The sequence below is a fragment of the Thermobia domestica genome, chromosome 10 (assembly GCF_964235325.1).
Source record: "Thermobia domestica chromosome 10, izTheDome1.hap1.1, whole genome shotgun sequence".
Taxonomy (NCBI): Eukaryota; Metazoa; Arthropoda; class Insecta; order Zygentoma; family Lepismatidae; genus Thermobia; species Thermobia domestica.
The window spans coordinates 194,369,074-194,391,337 of NC_137463.1; the positions used below are offsets into that span (position 1 = coordinate 194,369,074).

Below are 22,264 nucleotides of genomic sequence, written 5' to 3' on the forward strand. Positions count from 1 at the left end.
AATTCAGTGTCCACAGTTCCTCGTATCCGGTCGTCCACTTGAACAAGTCTGAAGAAATACTACACTGTGTATGCAAGTTGAAGCCGTTGATATAGGTGTACAATTTGTGACTGGACAGCTTCCGCTACTTTAGACCTCTAAGTCTGGGTTTGAACTGGGTAGTCCTGCATACCGTCTCTCCAAGCCAAGAAGATGCAGCAACCCACTGTTGTCTTGAATTCGCTATGCTAGATTAGTCTTACCACAACTACTTCCACTGGAAACTAGTATGTACTGGAAAATGACACTGGAATTAAAGTTTTCCATGTCTCGCATAAACAGGGACTTCTAAAATTCCTAGTGTACTCTAATAGTACTATCTCCTTTTCTTTTGTTTGTGATTACAAGGGTTTTATTATTAAATTGAAGGAAGGTGCACTCCAGTTTGACATGTGCTTCTGTGTTAGCTACCACAGTTCACAATGTCAAGGGGGGAATTGTGAACAGCAGAGTTTCCTCTGTTGTTCATCTGCATTTTGATAGTGTACTCTAATAGTACTATCTCCTTTTCTTTTGTTTGTGATTACAAGGGTTTTATTATTAAATTGAAGGAAGGTGCACTCCAGTTTGACATGTGCTTCTGTGTTAGCTACCACAGTTCACAATGTCAAGGGGGGAATTGTGAACAGCAGAGTTTCCTCTGTTGTTCATCTGCATTTTGATATGCAGATACGTGCACATTTGACTATCAAAATGTAAATTTGATTCTGTAAACTATTGCGATTTAATTAATTAAATTATTATATTAAATAATTTAAAGGATTAGTTAGGTACCACACAGTGACATACGGCAGTATTACTATAATATGTAGATGTGCTAAATTGTTATTTTGTTATATATATTTATATTTTGATATACGCCCCTGGATCAGTATTTTTTTAATTGTTTGACATTTAATGAAGAAGAATCTGGATTGGATTTGAATATTATTTCAGCAATAAGGAGACTAAGGAGTATATGAGTATACGAAATAAAACCTAAGTTTGGATATTGAATACAGGATAGAACGGCTACAGAGAGCTAGAAACAGTTTTTTTTCTTTCTCTGGAGTACAGTTTATTCTGAACATATGAAATCAATGTTTCTAACTACGAATTCACCAGATAGCCAGGTTGTCTGTAGTTTAGAAGAAGAGTAAAATACTTCAGCATACTGGGACAGCAGCAAGGAAAAGAAGTAGGGGCTGTGAGCACTTCTCTCTTCTTTGCTCTATGCTTTGTTTCCTACATATATATATTTTAGCAGAGAACTTCTAAACCTTTGGGGTTGGATTGAAGGGTCATTCACCTTTTTCGGAACAATGTGGCCCCCTCCTGCACTCATATAATCAGTGGAAGTAACGACCACTCTAGCTGGTTTGCGGAACGTGGCTTCCTCTTTCCCAGGATGCACTGCGTCTTTGAAAATTTGTATTATAATTTGAATCATTTTATTGTAAAAAATATTAATACTGTCGTATCTCGCTGACATGTTCTTGGAACTAGTACGCAAGTTCATACAACTATTTATTATCGTGGTTCCTTCCGCTAGAGTAATTTTATTCCTCTATTGTCAAAATTATTTCTGCAGTCTGCAGAACCTCTCATCACCTCTCTCTTGGGGGAGTGTCCATGTTTTGAAAGGGCAGACGATACTTGTTGTCAACTGGAAATATTGTTAGCAGAAAAATAAAGGGATGTCATGCTTTGTATATTGTTCAATTATCTTGTTTAATGTGTATATACTTTATTTTGATCATATTATAGTATGGATTATGTTTCATCAACCTGTTATAATAATCTTTTGTACATAAACTTTGCGGCTTCAGCGGGCTAGAGGAGTGTTTCTCCTTTTCCCCGTTCTCTAGGCAGAGGGCAGCACCTCTTGAGAGTGCTGGGAGGAGATAGCTACATCAGTAAATTTTGCACATAGGGTTGTAATTAAATGAAATTTTCTAGGTTAAATTTTCAGTGTTTTGAATAATTTTTCATATCTCTGTAAACTAGAAAGAATGAGGAGTTACATGATCTACTCGGCACTACTCTCTGATGAATGTGGATTAAGTTACAATTAAATATATTTGTATGTTTTAAAATGTCATTGTCCCACAAGGGCAAGAAGCCACCCACAGGGAACCCCTCTGGTAGGGGTGGATATTTGAACGACGGAGCGGCATAGCGTGGCTCTGACGTGGGTGGCCAAAAGAAAAGAGACTTGTAAAGAGCGGGGGAAGAAAAGACAGTAAAAATTTCGCGACGGAAGACAGCACCACGGCGGGTGTATTGTCCTCAATTTTTGAGACTTTTCCTCACGGCATGAGAATTTTTTTTTTTTTTGAGTGGGTTAGTATCTTACGTGAGAATTACCGCTACCATGCGTTGCATTGTAATTAATGTAGTGAATGGAATGAATAGGAACCTATTCAAGATATACTAGTAATATTAACTAGTAACAAGTGCTGGGCTACTATATATATATATATATATAAAAAGAAAAAACTCCATTATGAGTGGGACTTCAACATGGTAGTAGTGACGTTTGGACTGAGGGATACTACTGTTTGAAAACAACGCCTGAAGATCATTTGTTATGTTCATTCGGAATTTAGTGTGGTTACCGCATTAAGATTAATTAGAATAATAATATATATATATAGATATAAATACATTATTTAGTTCGACAGATCAGGTGAGAAGTGCGTCGGGAAGTGCCTCGTCTCGACCAAGAAAATAAGACAACAAAATAATCACCTGCAATGGTATCAATCCACAAGAGTTAAATTGTGTCATGGAAAACTTTAATTCCAGTGTCATTTTCCAGTACATACTAGTTTCCAGTGGAAGTAGTTGTGGTAAGACTAATCTAGCATAGCGAATTCAAGACAACAGTGGGTTGCTGCATCTTCTTGGCTTGGAGAGACGGTATGCAGGACTACCCAGTTCAAACCCAGACTTAGAGGTCTAAAGTAGCGGAAGCTGTCCAGTCACAAATTGTACACCTATATCAACGGCTTCAACTTGCATACACAGTGTAGTATTTCTTCAGACTTGTTCAAGTGGACGACCGGATACGAGGAACTGTGGACACTGAATTAGTTTAATTCAACAGAGAAAATTTTAACTTTTTTTTTTCTTTTCGAGTTTTTTCTGAAAAGCAAGAAATGTTACTAACAGTTCTCGTAAAGTGCATAGGAGTGGGCATTTAAAAAAAAATAGTTTGTATGTTTAGTGGAAACATATATCACAACTACAACGTAGTGTTTTTTTTCTTTTTTCATGCTGTAATTAATCGTAAAAGTTAAGTGTGTTATGTAAGTGGTGCACCGCATAATTGAGTGTGTATACAATAGATCAGGGTTTTGCGTGTGTGTTCGTGCATTCTGGAAATAAATGGTACTCATTCTTAGCAGTTTGGATGTTACTCTATCCCAGTGTGGTAAGTAATAAAATGATCTCTGCCATAAATACATGTACTTCTCTTTCAGGAAGGATGGTGTGAGTTTCCACTCAGGTTTCAGAAATCACTGCTGCCTCCTCCTGTTGGGGCTAGGAGGGGTTGATGCCCATAGAACCAGATAATATCTCTAGTTGGTAAGAGGAAGTCTGAGATTTTTACGTCGTATTGTACCTTCTCAGATTCTGCACAACGGAAGCTGTTGTTAGCTTGTTTTTTTCTTTCTTTCGTTGAGATTTGTCTTATGACACCTCCATCCTCTTACGTGTTAGCCTAGCTGGTGTTGACTAGAGATCATTTTTAAGATTAACATACCCTGAGATAAGATATTTTGTTATGCTGGAAGGATAGAGCCTTTTTCAGGCTGTGGTGGCTCTTGAGGGAAGTCAAAGTACAGGACCCCTCTCCATTGAACAACAATTTTATTATTATTATTATTATTATTATTATTACTATTATTATGATTATTATTATTATCGTCAATTGTCTCCCACCACTACACAAGTCCTTCACATAAACTACATAATGAAGATGGAATTTCGGTAGGAGATAGAATGATGATGTGTATACGGTTTGGGGTTTATATGGTTATTATTGCAGAATTTAAAAGGAAAATTAATAAGATGTAGAAAATTTGAGAAAGGCTTGTGAAGAATATGGGATGAAAATAAATGTTAGAAAGACAAAATCCATGGTGATTGAAACGAAGCGATCGGTGTCAAATATAGAAGCAGGAGCGGGAGAAAAGAACAGGTGACTAGTTTTCGATATCTGAGTAGTATTATTAGTGATGATATGAAATGTGAACGTGAAATAAAGCAAGGATAGGAATGGCGAAAGAAGCCTTTAGGATGAAAAAAATACTATTTTGTGGGGCCTTGAATAGAGTTGAAAAAAGACTCATAAAATGCTTCGTGTACTGTATTTTACTGTAGTTATAGGACAGAAACATGGACATTACGAAAAAATGATGAGGAACACTTCAAGGCTTTCGAAATATGTGCGTGGAGAAGAATGGGGAGAAATAGCTGGGTCGAGAGGAAAACAAACGAGAGGGTTGGAAATGGAAGGAGAAAGATATTATTAAGAAGAGGAAGAGAAACTGGTTGGAATATTGGTTAAGAAGGAACTGTATCATGAGGGATGTGCTAGAGGGTATGGTGGCAGGAAAGAGAGCGAGGGGACGGATTAGACTATATAGAAACAGAATTAGGCTATTGGAGATATCGAAACAGAAAAATCGTATGTGAAGATGGAGAGGTTAATAGAAGATCGTGGAGCATGGTAGCTTCTCAGCTGCGGTAAGTGACTCGCTGGTCATGACGGAATACTACTGATATAATGATGCTGATGATACACGGTAGAAACAGAAAGACCCACTTTACTGTCATTGCTAATACGATTTGATTGATTGATTGATTTTAGTTTAGCGTCCCTTTCAGCAGCGAGGCTATATGAGACGTGGACCCACTGATTAACGTGGAATCCGAACCACATGAGCTCCCGCCGGGAATCGAACCCGGGTCTCCCACGCCAAAGGCGCGTACGCCAACCGCTTAGCCACAGAGGAGCTCCATTGCTAATACGAATCACAATGCAAATTTCTACAGGCTGCCAAAATGCCTCGTTCTAAAGGTTGTAGAAAACTATCTGTTACTATGCGAGGGGAAATCATAGGTCGAGCAACAATGAGACAAACTGCCATTCAGATAGCTAGAAGCATGGGCTATGACGAGAAAACTGTGAAGAAATTGATTTAGCGGTATGAAGAAGGTGCTGAATATTTCACATCTCGGCCAAGAAGTAGGAGACCAATAATAATAATAATAATAATAATAATAATAATAATAATAATAATAATAATAATAATAATAATAATAATAATAATAATAATAATAATCTCAGGAATTTACATTTATTTCCAGCAAGAGTTTTGCATACCCTCCTAGTGCAGTATTATGTTTTTAAACGGTCATTATAAAATTGTCAAGCTTAATTTTAAAAGTCATTATAAGTGGTGCTTTATTTATTTATTTCACAATTCATTTCTGCCAGTAGCTTTCGCTTCCTTACTCCCTCTTCATGCTTATTCAGGAGGAAGCTTCGCGTCCCCAGGTTGGGAACCACTGCTTTCCATTAAGAAATTCTGACAACCTGTTATAAATTTGCATTCTGACTAGTATTAGTAAACTGCATTCTTCTGTTTCTACTGCGCATGCACCTGTGAATTTCCATGGAAGATCATGAATAATTTTGATAATTTATATAATATTTATGGACGAATATGTAATACAACATATATCAATAACATATATCATTCCTCAAAGTAACGAATACGGTAAACATTAAAAGTCAATAGACATATACAGCAGGCTGAAATAGGTATCTCTTCAGACACTACAGAATACGTTTCACTTGCTCTTCCCGCTGGTCTAGTGGGTAGCACGTGTGCCTTGAATATATGGGATACCGGGTGCTATTCCCGGTGGGTAAAGTTAGGGATTTTAACTGTCCTACCTAGGTAGATGTTTTTGTGTTCGTGTTCTTGTCGTTCAGGGGAAATGGAAATGATTGTAAAACGTGTATAACCGAGCAGAAAATAGAGACAAGTTACTCAGATACATTCGGTGAATCAGTTAACTTAAAGAAAAGGAAAAAAGTGTTTAAGTCACTTGTCTGTAAATTGTAAAGAACTCTTAAAGGTTACTTCCAATCCCACAAAACTAACATTTTTCTTTTACCTGTTCTCAAAGTTTCTCTTTGTATTTCTATCGAATTCGATTAAATAGAACTTCGAATAAAGACTACGTTGAATTTTATAGACTAAACCTGAAATTCTGATGAAGATATGGCTATGATATTATTATTATTATTATTATTATTATTATTATTATTATTATTATTATTATTATTATTATTATTATTATTATTATTATTATTATTATTATTATTATTTAAAGTACGAATTTTCAAATCAAGCGATGTAGTATTTACGTAAACTAAATGATAATTTATTTGATAATATTCACTAGTTCACTACAAATTTGCGAGGTTTTGCTTTGGGAAATGAAGCGTATACAGCATTGAATAGTAAAATTATTACAATAAGAATATATTATTAAAAATATTGATTAAGTAATTGGAGTTAAACATGCTTTCCAGTAAGAATTATATAGAGAGATGATTTACTTCAAAGTGCGATGCAAACGAATATTCGAGTTTTAATCCTATTAGAAATCGATAACTTACACAATAATATTTACTTTATTAGTTCTATAAATATTTATGCTTATCGTATTATAATTCTTTTTAAAATTATGATTTTTCCATTTCAAAACGTAGAACGAGAAATAAATGTAATATTCTATTTGTTAAGGAAACCTTTCAAACAGTGATGATTTCAGGGCATGACCTGGGGCAAAATTTGAGACCCTGTCGACATAAATTTCCCCCTTCGTGCCCATAAGTTATCTTCGACCATGCTCAAAGTGGACTAATAATGTTTTATTAGTTTTCTCTCATTTATATATTGACTATCCCCCGGGGAGAATCTTCTGAAATCGTCAATGCTTATAGTTAGCTTTTCATTACAAATCAAAGGATAATAATGAAATATTGAACATACTTAATATTTTGTTCTCAGCTATGGATTTTAGATTTGCTATTCATATAATGTTCGCTTCTAATCTAATTTGGGAAAAAAGTAGTTGCCAAAGGTTTATTCAAAGAAATGTTCTCAATCTTCTGATGAAAGTGGGAACTCACTTTTAAGAAAAAAACAAAACAAAACGAATACTTCCTACAAGGTTTGAACACATAAATTTCTGATTGATAGGCTAGTGACCCAAACCGATCGACCAGTTCGTATGTCTTCACTGAGCCTCTTTTGACTCTTATATAAAGTGGTTTCCTGCTCCACACTTTTTTTTTTTTTATTTGTTTAGGTCGATACGACTATAAGTTTGTGGTGAATATTTGGACGTTACAACTCTTGCAATGCATAAAAGTCTTTTTCGTATAAATTATATTCAATATTATGTCCTAATAACTTATATACAACAGGTTTAATATGTGAAATGATTGGGGTTGGAGTGATCGTAAATGTTTTCATAGTTAGGAGCCTGAATATGCAAACCTGCTTAACGTGGGGTTTTAATTGTGTGAAATTTGGTACGTCAAACATGATGAAATAAAAGGACGCTAATCGGTTTCATAAAACTATCAGATTTGAGTGCAAAATCACTCTCGAGTAAAGCTTTGGAACATCTTGCTACTGTAGGCTTAGACCCAAAGAAATGCATCGACCAATCCTATGATGGTGCATCGGTAATGTCAGGATTTGCTAATGGTGTACAGAACATATTTCGTCAGAAAGTTAAAAATCCATGTGTTTATATCCATTGTTATGCACATAGATTAAATTTAGTGCTAGTAGACGTTTCTAAAAGACTTGATGTGGTTGGTGATGCTTTAGGTTAGGTTAGGTTTGTTAGAAGCCATCTATTCTTTCCAGTCGGTGTCCATGTTACATCACGAAAAATTTATTGAAGTGCAGAATAAACTTTATCCTGAAGAGCGAGTTCTAGAAGTGCCACACGCAGTGTTGAATTCAGACATTTTCACCCGGGGGGGAATGTCAACTCCTCGGGGGGGCGGTTGTTTTTCTGTATTTTTGCAAGAAAGCAGCAGCATATTTAACAATTCCATTCACATACACATCTTACCTAATATTGAGATTAATTGCTGATAAATATTCAATGTGAAATTATAATTTAAAAAAAAACAATCGTTTGATTTCATCTAAAGCATTAAATAAAGACTGGCAAAAATATTTTAGACTAAACTTTAACTGCTATTTACAGTAGCTATTTTTGTTATTATTTCCTATATTCAGTAGTTATTGTTTGTTACTAATGTAGAAGTTTTTAAAAGGATTTAAATTAACTCAAAAATTTTTATTCCTAAAACAAACACACACAGAAATATCTTAACAAAAAGTTATCATTCTTTCTCACACTTCTGATTCTAAATCAAGCATATTAGCCTTGGTTTCTTCACTGCATACACATCAATAGTTTAGTTTACGAAATCTTCAGTAGGATTAGTGCCGTGTCGTGGAAAATCAGCGCTTGGCGCGAGAGTATACGACGGCACCCCCGTATATATGAGTGAGGTCGACAGACCAGCCGCAAAGGTGAGAAAATTTTAAAAAGTAAACCATGCTTTTCCTTGATTTTGAGCACTTTTCATTACTTTTTTCTTTTATTTTATATAATATGTGCACATGTGTTTTATTCCTGTTTTTCTTTCCCTCTTTTCTTTTCTTTTTCCCTCCCGAATTTTGCACCCCTTACTTCGGCGCCCGGGGCCGTCGCCCCGCTTGCCCCTTCCCCATGGCACGGCTCTGAGCAGGATCTTCAACACCTTCAATAGCGATCTTTCACTTATATACTACTATCATATTGATAAATTCTATATAAGTTTCTAATCCAGGAGGGATAACTGTTCCTCCCTGATCCTTCTAAATGACGTCCTCTGAATCTCTCCCTTTAACTTAATTATTTTTAATTAAAGAAAGGTGTGTTTACTTTGACAATCGTAAAACACATTTACGTCTGTTACTTCCGATGCGAGAAATGGGATTTAGGTGCCCTATTTCAAATAATGCAAGAACTGTACATTTTCAAGAACTGAAATCTGTTGACATCAGAGATCATATGGAATGATCGAAAGATCTTCCTATCTTTCCTTTCCTATCTCAACCTGTGCTAGTGCTACCTACAAATATACAATATAGGGCGAGAGTATAGTACCTACTAAGATACAAATTTTCTTCAACAGTTGACAATTTCATGTTCTGCCAAACTCGGTCATAGCGTTAAGAAATACAAGTTTTATTGGCTATTTGGTATTCTATCTTAGATGTTACATGTTTAATATTTATATAGAATGGGTCTGCGTCATTTATGTGTATATTGAGAGATTGGATTTCGTCTGCACGTGCACGGAAAGAAAGCAAATAATTATGTGAAGTAATTTCTACATTTTGTGATTGAAATTCTTTGAGTTTCTCCGGGGGGGAATGAATTTTCTTCGGGGGGAGATTCCCCCCGGGCTACCCCCTGAATTCAACCCTGGCCACACGTTGGGTATGTAAATACAAGGGCATCGTGTATTACATAAAACGCTTTGCATCAGTTAAAACAGCCCATGAGTATTTTTCAAACTCAACAAACAAAAGAGAAGCTGAAGAGGCGCGAGGACTATTGAAACAGTTCTGTGACTTTAAAGTGATGTTTGTGCTACAAATACTTAACGATATTTTGGCCCTTAAAATGGTACTTCGTTGACTTCGGCAGCGCAAAACGATTAGTTAATGGACTGATTTGTTCGTTGCAAGATAAACGTAATGATGATTATTTTTCTATCATTTGGAAGAAAACATGGGAGCTATTCAGATCTTTTGATCTTCAAGTTGATGCTAGCTTAAGAATTCAAACTATATCAAAGCAATTGGATGATTATGTAGTCACAGCATCGATTTCCAACGTAAGAAGAGACCAATCTACACCTTTGGCTGAAGAATATAAAAGGGTCTTGTTTCAAGTGCTTGATAATATGACCAGTGAACTGAAGCGCACATTTCCTGAAAATGATTTTGTGTGTGATGCTATAGACGCATGCAATCCTAGAAGTGGTTCCTTCCTTAATCCATCTTTGATTCAGATCTTCGCGGAGAAGTACAAGGACTTTTTCCAGGATATTAACAAATTAAAATCGGAACTGGATTTGGCTAAGAGTGTGTTTGCTAACGACAGTAAACTGTAAAGCGTAGATGTCATGGAGTTTTTCGTTCAGCTACAAACTATGGAATTGGCTTTTCCTGAATTGTTGACGTTTCTAAGGATCATCTTAACACTTCCTGTGCCATCTGCATCTGCTGAACACAGTTTCTCTGTTATGAAGCGCGTAAAGCAATATTTGAGATCTACAATGTCAGCGAAAAGACTTTCTAATCTTGCTCTCATATCAATTGAGACGGAGTTAAGTGGAACACTTTTTCAGGATCCATCTGGGGTAGTGGATCAGTTTGCGAATATTGGAAACCGTAGAATCAATCTTTAGTTACTGATTGCTCATAATATAAATACATTATAAATATAATGTAAATATAATATAATATAAATATAATATAAATATAAATACATAATATTTATTTGGTTATAAATATTATTAGGTTTGCTTTTATTTTATTTCTAAAAAAAAAAACAAAAACAAAGTAATATTCCATTGTTAGGCTCTACTTTAGAGTAATCACAAAATTAATATTTTCAACAGGACTTCTTTCTTTTAAGCTTCCAATCAGGATAAAACTTGCTTATAAACAATGGAAATCAAAAAAATAATGTATTGTCATTCAGTGGTAAAAAAAATAACACAGCGTTTACTGTTTTAAATTGAAAAAAATGTTTTACATTTGTAAAAATATAATGTTAGGTTTATTTGAATTTATTTTGTGAATAATTATTATATAGCACTACCTAGAATATAAACTTTATTTTATGAATTTTCATTGAAACGTATTGCAAACATTACATATATCCAATGTTTATTTGAATATTAAAATGTTCACTCTTTTGTTTCAACTAATTACTGTTTTCTTACACTGAAAAAGGTTTTAAACGTACATATTTGTATTTCCTTCATAGATATACCTGAGGAGAATTAATAAGCAATTAAAAAAATGACAAATGTGTTTGTTGAGTCATTGTCTGAAAAGAGCTTACGGAAAAACGCATTGGAACGAATGGTGGGAAAGCAAAAGAGGAAAGAAAGAGAATGTAGATTGTGGACAGCATCAAAATAGAAACACTTTATATTACACACCCACCCACACTTTCTTTTCCATGTATTTAGTATTTTCTACATTTACATATGAACTCATGTCCCTGCAGGCTTTTAATAACACTTCTGTATTTCTTTGTATTCTCTACATATAATCTCTCATCAGATTGACATCATCAGCATAAGCCATAACCTGATGTGGCCCATCCTCCCTACATACACACACACACACACACACACACACTCACACACATCTTATATATTCGATATTGAGAGCTGCCCCCCCCAGTTTTTTCTTATAGTACCGCCACTGGCTGTATGAAAAATAGGCCAACAATAAACGTAACGATATCGAGAATTGCGCCATTGCATTGTGATGTAAGAAAAGATTAATTTGAATAAAATTAGGGAGTTAATTTTAACTACGCAATCGATTTTAATGTAGCCCTTTCTTTTGGATACTAATATGAACAAAATAAATAAATAAATAAAATTAAAAGATGAATTAAATTTCAGTAAATACGATATTTCATTTCAGTAGGCACACAACTGGAAGTCATGTCTTAATTTTATAATGATAAATTGAAACTGAGCAAAAAGAACAAATATGTCTTATAAATTGTGTTCACTCTGGATTGGTATTCCAATGGAGTTAACTTCTTTCCGAAAATGAAACGATACAACAAGTGTAACCTTTGCATAATTTGATAATAATTTAATTATGTAATAATATTATATTCTTACGCAATGGGCATTTGTAGAGTGAATGCTAGTAAGAATTCATGATACTATCTCGAATTATAACTAATTACACCCAGGATCGGCCCTAGGCAATTTGCTGCTCCGTGCAATGGCATCATTTGCAGCATCCCCCATTCTCTAGAAAGAAAAAATCTTAAAAGCCACAATTTTAAGTATGCTACCCCCCACGTGAACAACGAATGGGAGGAAAAACACACTCGCACTCAGAAAGACCTAAACATTACAAATACAACCTCGTTGTATGTTTTTTCTTTTATAAATAATAATCTATTATATTAGTGAAAGATAAACAGAGGAAAGATGGTCATCCTTTTTATAGAATTCAATATCGAGTTTCAATCTCAATATATCAGTTTGCAATTCCAGTGCAACTAGCTCTTTTATGTTTATTTCTTGATCTTCCTAATACATCTTTTAATGTTTTAAAACTTGTTTCCACCTTCAATGATAAAGAATTTGTTTGTGACAAAGACAAGACTAGTTTTCATGTGAAAATTGTGATAACTAACTAAATGGAACAAGTGTTTGTTACTGTTCGAGAATTGAGTTCTTATATTTGACATCAATTAAGCTATTCATGCTGGGATTTATTTGACCATTTGTTTTAGCACTGTCCATGTGACCTTAAACTAATGCGACCTAAACATGATTTATAAATGTAGTATTCAAGTAGAGGTAACTTAAACTACCATCATCATGAAGTCTGTTTCCGTCAAGAAATATTTATTTCAGATAAATAGTTATGGCAGATTTTGCCGTCCCTCAAAATTTGCCGCTAAGTGCAAATGCACGTGTTTCACATATGGTAGAGCCGGCCGTGATTACACCTTGAAGCAAGCAAGTGAGATCTTTTTATTCCAAACACTGAAAAAGAAATCACTGTTAAATTTGCAACCCTATGCAGGGTTCCCTACAAGAAAGCAATTAAGGCCCCCTGAAAGTAGTGTCCCGTCGAAATGTTTTATGTTAGAAGAACTCTGCCTCGTCTCTATCCCGTCGGGAAAATTCTGTTTTGTCTCGTCTCAAAGGGAAACTAGTTAATACTCTACTTACATACACAATAGCGTAAGTTACAGCTCTAGTGAAGTATTCCAGAACTCAATGAATGAAAGATATTCAAGATAAAATACATATATCCAAAGCTGTATTGAAGCCCTGACCGCCCCAGTCTCCATGCAAAGTGGGAAGAACAGAACCTCTTAGCAAAGTTGAGGTTTGAGTACAGAAAATGTTCTTGCCTAGGGTTATAATAAGGCGGCCAGCTCCTTCCCTAGGTTACCCACAACGCACTTCAGACTGTTGTATCCCAGACGTTGTAAGAGCTTTTCCCGGGCTTATCGTTTCTGTTAAACACCTCTGAGATATGAAGGGATGTAAAAAGGGGACAAAGGTCAACGTCAAGTACAAAATATTCTAACATACTTCTCTCCTTAATAATAATCCCTAGGCTCATATATGCATAACTGAAACCCAAAATTAAATACAAAATCATAAATGTATATACAATACTATTTTATACTTACTAACAACCAATTCCTCCTCGTTCCGGATCTACATCCTGTGGAATTAGTTAAACATAAAAATCTTCCTGTCAAGCTTCTCATTGGCTTATCAAGGAGTCAAAAATACCTCGTTATCTGCGGTTATTTAACGTCGAATCTTCTAATCTTCTTCTTCCTCTTCAATATATAATTTGTCCTCTTCTTTCTTGAAATGGCGTAACTGGAAGCAAGGAGTCTTCGGGCATTTGTCCTCATCCTAATGTGCTTCTACAGAAGCTAGGAGTCTCAGAACGCCTGCCCTCGTCCTTATTGCTTCTATAATGAGGCGTCAACAGACCTTGGTCCTCCTCCTAATTCGCTTCCGAAGAAGCTAGGATTCTCTGGACTTCAGTCCTCGTCCTCTGCAGTTACTTAAACGTAGAATCTTCTAATGTTTTTCTTCTTCCTCTTCTATATATAAAATGTCCTCTTCTTTCTTGAAATGGCGTAACTGGAAGCAAGGAGTCTTCGGGCATTTGTCCTCATCCTAATGTGCTTCTACAGAAGCTAGGAGTCTCAGAACGCCTGCCCTCGTCCTTATTGCTTCTATAATGAGGCGTCAACAGACCTTGGTCCTCCTCCTAATTCGCTTCCGAAGAAGCTAGGATTCTCTGGACTTCAGTCCTCGTCCTCTGCAGTTACTTAAACATAGAATCTTCTAATGTTTTTCTTCTTCCTCTTCTATATATAAAATGTCCTCTTCTTTCTTGAAATGGCGTAACTGGAAGCAAGGAGTCTTCGGGCATTTGTCCTCATCCTAATGTGCTTCTACAGAAGCTAGGAGTCTCAGAACGCCTGCCCTCGTCCTTATTGCTTCTATAATGAGGCGTCAACAGACCTTGGTTCTCCTCCTAATTCGCTTCCGAAGAAGCTAGGATTCTCTGGACTTCAGTCCTCGTCCTCTGCAGTTACTTAAACGTAGAATCTTCTAATGTTTTTCTTCTTCCTCTTCTATATATAAAATGTCCTCTTCTTTCTTGAAATGGCGTAACTGGAAGCAAGGAGTCTTCGGGCATTTGTCCTCATCCTAATGTGCTTCTACAGAAGCTAGGAGTCTCAGAACGCCTGCCCTCGTCCTTATTGCTTCTATAATGAGGCGTCAACAGACTTTGGTCCTCCTCCTAATTCGCTTCCGATGAAGCTAGGATTCTCTGGACTTCAGTCCTCGTCCTCTGCAGTTACTTAAACGTAGAATCTTCTAATGTTATTCTTCTTCCTCTTCCATATATAAAATGTCCTCTTCTTTCTTGAAATGGCGTAACTGGAAGCAAGGAGTCTTCGGGCATTTGTCCTCATCCTAATGTGCTTCTACAGAAGCTAGGAGTCTCAGAACGCCTGCCCTCGTCCTTATTGCTTCTATAATGAGACGTCAACAGACCTTGGTTCTCCTCCTAATTCGCTTCCGAAGAAGCTAGGATTCTCTGGACTTCAGTCCTCGTCCTCTGCAGTTACTTAAACGTAGAATCTTCTAATGTTTTTCTTCTTCCTCTTCTATATATAAAATGTCCTCTTCTTTCTTGAAATGGCGTAACTGGAAGCAAGGAGTCTTCGGGCATTTGTCCTCATCCTAATGTGCTTCTACAGAAGCTAGGAGTCTCAGAACGCCTGCCCTCGTCCTTATTGCTTCTATAATGAGGCGTCAACAGACCTTGGTTCTCCTCCTAATTCGCTTCCGAAGAAGCTAGGATTCTCTGGACTTCAGTCCTCGTCCTCTGCAGTTACTTAAACGTAGAATCTTCTAATGTTTTTCTTCTTCCTCTTCTATATATAAAATGTCCTCTTCTTTCTTGAAATGACGTAACTGGAAGCAAGGAGTCTTCGGGCATTTGTCCTCATCCTAATGTGCTTCTACAGAAGCTAGGAGTCTCAGAACGCCTGCCCTCGTCCTTATTGCTTCTATAATGAGGAATCAACAGACCTTGGTTCTCCTCCTAATTCGCTTCCGAAGAAGCTAGGATTCTCTGGACTTCAGTCCTCGTCCTCTGCAGTTACTTAAACGTAGAATCTTCTAATGTTTTTCTTCTTCCTCTTCTATATATAAAATGTCCTCTTCTTTCTTGAAATGGCGTAACTGGAAGCAAGGAGTCTTCGGGCATTTGTCCTCATCCTAATGTGCTTCTACAGAAGCTAGGAGTCTCAGAACGCCTGCCCTCGTCCTTATTGCTTCTATAATGAGGCGTCAACAGACCTTGGTTCTCCTCCTAATTCGCTTCCGAAGAAGCTAGGATTCTTTGGACTTCAGTCCTCGTCCTCTGCAGTTACTTAAACGTAGAATCTTCTAATGTTTTTCTTCTTCCTCTTCTATATATAAAATGTCCTCTTCTTTCTTGAAATGACGTAACTGGAAGCAAGGAGTCTTCGGGCATTTGTCCTCATCCTAATGTGCTTCTACAGAAGCTAGGAGTCTCAGAACGCCTGCCCTCGTCCTTATTGCTTCTATAATGAGGCGTCAACAGACCTTGGTTCTCCTCCTAATTCGCTTCCGAAGAAGCTAGGATTCTCTGGACTTCAGTTCTCGTCCTCTGCAGTTACTTAAACGTAGAATCTTCTAATGTTTTTCTTCTTCCTCTTCTATATATAAAATGTCCTCTTCTTTCTTGAAATGGCGTAACTGGAAGCAAGGAGTCTTCGGGCATTTGTCCTCATCCTAATGTGCTTCTACAGAAGCTAGGAGTCTCAGAACGCCTGCCCTCGTCCTTATTGCTTCTATAATGAGGCGTCAACAGACCTTGGTTCTCCTCCTAATTCGCTTCCGAAGAAGCTAGGATTCTCTGGACTTCAGTCCTCGTCCTCTGCAGTTACTTAAACGTAGAATCTTCTAATGTTTTTCTTCTTCCTCTTCTATATATAAAATGTCCTCTTCTTTCTTGAAATGGCGTAACTGGAAGCAAGGAGTCTTCGGGCATTTGTCCTCATCCTAATGTGCTTCTACAGAAGCTAGGAGTCTCAGAACGCCTGCCCTCGTCCTTATTGCTTCTATAATGAGGCGTCAACAGACCTTGGTTCTCCTCCTAATTCGCTTCCGAAGAAGCTAGGATTCTCTGGACTTCAGTCCTCGTCCTCTGCAGTTACTTAAACGTAGAATCTTCTAATGTTTTTCTTCTTCCTCTTCTATATATAAAATGTCCTCTTCTTTCTTGAAATGACGTAACTGGAAGCAAGGAGTCTTCGGGCATTTGTCCTCATCCTAATGTGCTTCTACAGAAGCTAGGAGTCTCAGAACGCCTGCCCTCGTCCTTATTGCTTCTATAATGAGGCGTCAACAGACCTTGGTTCTCCTCCTAATTCGCTTCCGAAGAAGCTAGGATTCTCTGGACTTCAGTCCTCGTCCTCTGCAGTTACTTAAACGTAGAATCTTCTAATGTTTTTCTTCTTCCTCTTCTATATATAAAATGTCCTCTTCTTCTTTGAAATGGCGTAACTGGAAGCAAGGAGTCTTCGGGCATTTGTCCTCATCCTAATGTGCTTCTACAGAAGCTAGGAGTCTCAGAACGCCTGCCCTCGTCCTTATTGCTTCTATAATGAGGCGTCAACAGACCTTGGTCCTCCTCCTAATTCGCTTCCGAAGAAGCTAGGATTCTCTGGACTTCAGTCCTCGTCCTCTGCAGTTACTTAAACGTAGAATCTTCTAATGTTTTCTTCTTCCTCTTCTATATATAAAATGTCCTCTTCTTTCTTGAAATGGCGTAACTGGAAGCAAGGAGTCTTCGGGCATTTGTCCTCATCCTAATGTGCTTCTACAGAAGCTAGGAGTCTCAGAACGCCTGCCCTCGTCCTTATTGCTTCTATAATGAGGCGTCAACAGACCTTGGTTCTCCTCCTAATTCGCTTCCGAAGAAGCTAGGATTCTCTGGACTTCAGTCCTCGTCCTCTGCAGTTACTTAAACGTAGAATCTTCTAATGTTTTTCTTCTTCCTCTTCTATATATAAAATGTCCTCTTCTTTCTTGAAATGGCGTAACTGGAAGCAAGGAGTCTTCGGGCATTTGTCCTCATCCTAATGTGCTTCTACAGAAGCTAGGAGTCTCAGAACGCCTGCCCTCGTCCTTATTGCTTCTATAATGAGGCGTCAACAGACCTTGGTTCTCCTCCTAATTCGCTTCCGAAGAAGCTAGGATTCTCTGGACTTCAGTCCTCGTCCTCTGCAGTTACTTAAACGTAGAATCTTCTAATGTTTTTCTTCTTCCTCTTCTATATATAAAATGTCCTCTTCTTTCTTGAAATGGCGTAACTGGAAGCAAGGAGTCTTCGGGCATTTGTCCTCATCCTAATGTGCTTCTACAGAAGCTAGGAGTCTCAGAACGCCTGCCCTCGTCCTTATTGCTTCTATAATGAGGCGTCAACAGACCTTGGTCCTCCTCCTAATTCGCTTCCGAAGAAGCTAGGATTCCCTGGACTTCAGTCCTCGTCCTCTGCAGTTACTTAAACATAGAATCTTCTAATGTTTTTCTTCTTCCTCTTCTATATATAAAATGTCCTCTTGTTTCTTGAAATGGCGTAACTGGAAGCAAGGAGTCTTCGGGCATTTGTCCTCATCCTAATGTGCTTCTACAGAAGCTAGGAGTCTCAGAACGCCTGCCCTCGTCCTTATTGCTTCTATAATGAGGCGTCAACAGACCTTGGTTCTCCTCCTAATTCGCTTCCGAAGAAGCTAGGATTGTCTGGACTTCAGTCCTCGTCCTCTGCAGTTACTTAAACGTAGAATCTTCTAATGTTTTTCTTCTTCCTCTTCTATATATAAAATGTCCTCTTCTTTCTTGAAATGACGTAACTGGAAGCAAGGAGTCTTCGGGCATTTGTCCTCATCCTAATGTGCTTCTACAGAAGCTAGGAGTCTCAGAACGCCTGCCCTCGTCCTTATTGCTTCTATAATGAGGCGTCAACAGACGTTGGTTCTCCTCCTAATTCGCTTCCGAAGAAGCTAGGATTCTCTGGACTTCAGTCCTCGTCCTCTGCAGTTACTTAAACGTAGAATCTTCTAATGTTTTTCTTCTTCCTCTTCTATATATAAAATGTCCTCTTCTTTCTTGAAATGGCGTAACTGGAAGCAAGGAGTCTTCGGGCATTTGTCCTCATCCTAATGTGCTTCTACAGAAGCTAGGAGTCTCAGAACGCCTGCCCTCGTCCTTATTGCTTCTATAATGAGGCGTCAACAGACCTTGGTCCTCCTCCTAATTCGCTTCCGAAGAAGCTAGGATTCTCTGGACTTCAGTCCTCGTCCTCTGCAGTTACTTAAACGTAGAATCTTCTAATGTTTTTCTTCTTCCTCTTCTATATATAAAATGTCCTCTTCTTTCTTGAAATGGCGTAACTGGAAGCAAGGAGTCTTCGGGCATTTGTCCTCATCCTAATGTGCTTCTACAGAAGCTAGGAGTCTCAGAACGCCTGCCCTCGTCCTTATTGCTTCTATAATGAGGCGTCAACAGACCTTGGTCCTCCTCCTAATTCGCTTCCGAAGAAGCTAGGATTCTCTGGACTTCAGTCCTCGTCCTCTGCAGTTACTTAAACGTAGAATCTTCTAATGTTTTTCTTCTTCCTCTTCTATATATAAAATGTCCTCTTCTTTCTTGAAATGGCGTAACTGGAAGCAAGGAGTCTTCGGGCATTTGTCCTCATCCTAATGTGCTTCTACAGAAGCTAGGAGTCTCAGAACGCCTGCCCTCGTCCTTATTGCTTCTATAATGAGGCGTCAACAGACGTTGGTTCTCCTCCTAATTCGCTTCCGAAGAAGCTAGGATTCTCTGGACTTCAGTCCTCGTCCTCTGCAGTTACTTAAACGTAGAATCTTCTAATGTTTTTCTTCTTCCTCTTCTATATATAAAATGTCCTCTTCTTTCTTGAAATGGCGTAACTGGAAGCAAGGAGTCTTCGGGCATTTGTCCTCATCCTAATGTGCTTCTACAGAAGCTAGGAGTCTCAGAACGCCTGCCCTCGTCCTTATTGCTTCTATAATGAGGCGTCAACAGACCTTGGTCCTCCTCCTAATTCGCTTCCGAAGAAGCTAGGATTCTCTGGACTTCAGTCCTCGTCCTCTGCAGTTACTTAAACGTAGAATACCCTTAATGTTTTTCTTCTTCCTCTTCTATATATAAAATGTCCTCTTCTTTCTTGAAATGGCGTAACTGGAAGCAAGGAGTCTTCGGGCATTTGTCCTCATCCTAATGTGCTTCTACAGAAGCTAGGAGTCTCAGAACGCCTGCCCTCGTCCTTATTGCTTCTATAATGAGGCGTCAACAGACCTTGGTCCTCCTCCTAATTCGCTTCCGAAGAAGCTAGGATTCTCTGGACTTCAGTCCTCGTCCTCTGCAGTTACTTAAACATAGAATCTTCTAATGTTTTTCTTCTTCCTCTTCTATATATAAAATGTCCTCTTCTTTCTTGAAATGGCGTAACTGGAAGCAAGGAGTCTTCGGGCATTTGTCCTCATCCTAATGTGCTTCTACAGAAGCTAGGAGTCTCAGAACGCCTGCCCTCGTCCTTATTGCTTCTATAATGAGGCGTCAACAGACCTTGGTTCTCCTCCTAATTCGCTTCCGAAGAAGCTAGGATTCTCTGGACTTCAGTCCTCGTCCTCTGCAGTTACTTAAACGTAGAATCTTCTAATGTTTTTCTTCTTCCTCTTCTATATATAAAATGTCCTCTTCTTTCTTGAAATGACGTAACTGGAAGCAAGGAGTCTTCGGGCATTTGTCCTCATCCTAATGTGCTTCTACAGAAGCTAGGAGTCTCAGAACGCCTGCCCTCGTCCTTATTGCTTCTATAATGAGGCGTCAACAGACGTTGGTTCTCCTCCTAATTCGCTTCCGAAGAAGCTAGGATTCTCTGGACTTCAGTCCTCGTCCTCTGCAGTTACTTAAACGTAGAATCTTCTAATGTTTTTCTTCTTCCTCTTCTATATATAAAATGTCCTCTTCTTTCTTGAAATGGCGTAACTGGAAGCAAGGAGTCTTCGGGCATTTGTCCTCATCCTAATGTGCTTCTACAGAAGCTAGGAGTCTCAGAACGCCTGCCCTCGTCCTTATTGCTTCTATAATGAGGCGTCAACAGACCTTGGTCCTCCTCCTAATTCGCTTCCGAAGAAGCTAGGATTCTCTGGACTTCAGTCCTCGTCCTCTGCAGTTACTTAAACGTAGAATCTTCTAATGTTTTTCTTCTTCCTCTTCTATATATAAAATGTCCTCTTCTTTCTTGAAATGGCGTAACTGGAAGCAAGGAGTCTTCGGGCATTTGTCCTCATCCTAATGTGCTTCTACAGAAGCTAGGAGTCTCAGAACGCCTGCCCTCGTCCTTATTGCTTCTATAATGAGGCGTCAACAGACCTTGGTCCTCCTCCTAATTCGCTTCCGAAGAAGCTAGGATTCTCTGGACTTCAGTCCTCGTCCTCTGCAGTTACTTAAACGTAGAATCTTCTAATGTTTTTCTTCTTCCTCTTCTATATATAAAATGTCCTCTTCTTTCTTGAAATGGCGTAACTGGAAGCAAGGAGTCTTCGGGCATTTGTCCTCATCCTAATGTGCTTCTACAGAAGCTAGGAGTCTCAGAACGCCTGCCCTCGTCCTTATTGCTTCTATAATGAGGCGTCAACAGACGTTGGTTCTCCTCCTAATTCGCTTCCGAAGAAGCTAGGATTCTCTGGACTTCAGTCCTCGTCCTCTGCAGTTACTTAAACGTAGAATCTTCTAATGTTTTTCTTCTTCCTCTTCTATATATAAAATGTCCTCTTCTTTCTTGAAATGGCGTAACTGGAAGCAAGGAGTCTTCGGGCATTTGTCCTCATCCTAATGTGCTTCTACAGAAGCTAGGAGTCTCAGAACGCCTGCCCTCGTCCTTATTGCTTCTATAATGAGGCGTCAACAGACCTTGGTTCTCCTCCTAATTCGCTTCCGAAGAAGCTAGGATTCTCTGGACTTCAGTCCTCGTCCTCTGCAGTTACTTAAACGTAGAATCTTCTAATGTTTTTCTTCTTCCTCTTCTATATATAAAATGTCCTCTTCTTTCTTGAAATGGCGTAACTGGAAGCAAGGAGTCTTCGGGCATTTGTCCTCATCCTAATGTGCTTCTACAGAAGCTAGGAGTCTCAGAACGCCTGCCCTCGTCCTTATTGCTTCTATAATGAGGCGTCAACAGACCTTGGTCCTCCTCCTAATTCGCTTCCGAAGAAGCTAGGATTCTCTGGACTTCAGTCCTCGTCCTCTGCAGTTACTTAAACGTAGAATCTTCTAATGTTTTTCTTCTTCCTCTTCTATATATAAAATGTCCTCTTCTTTCTTGAAATGGCGTAACTGGAAGCAAGGAGTCTTCGGGCATTTGTCCTCATCCTAATGTGCTTCTACAGAAGCTAGGAGTCTCAGAACGCCTGCCCTCGTCCTTATTGCTTCTATAATGAGGCGTCAACAGACGTTGGTTCTCCTCCTAATTCGCTTCCGAAGAAGCTAGGATTCTCTGGACTTCAGTCCTCGTCCTCTGCAGTTACTTAAACGTAGAATCTTCTAATGTTTTTCTTCTTCCTCTTCTATATATAAAATGTCCTCTTCTTTCTTGAAATGGCGTAACTGGAAGCAAGGAGTCTTCGGGCATTTGTCCTCATCCTAATGTGCTTCTACAGAAGCTAGGAGTCTCAGAACGCCTGCCCTCGTCCTTATTGC

The 22,264-nt window shown here is 38.3% G+C and overlaps 1 long non-coding RNA gene across 1 annotated transcript in view; it reads left to right on the plus strand.

Annotated features, from left to right (window-relative positions):
- The first annotated feature begins 2,099 nt into the window (after positions 1 to 2,099).
- LOC145662134 (uncharacterized) overlaps positions 2,100 to 22,264 on the plus strand; it is a 74,087-nt gene continuing 53,922 nt past the window's right edge. Inside the window, exon 1 of the long non-coding RNA XR_014126994.1 lies at positions 2,100 to 3,454. This is a non-coding gene — a long non-coding RNA (uncharacterized LOC145662134). The remainder of the gene's footprint in view (positions 3,455 to 22,264) is intronic.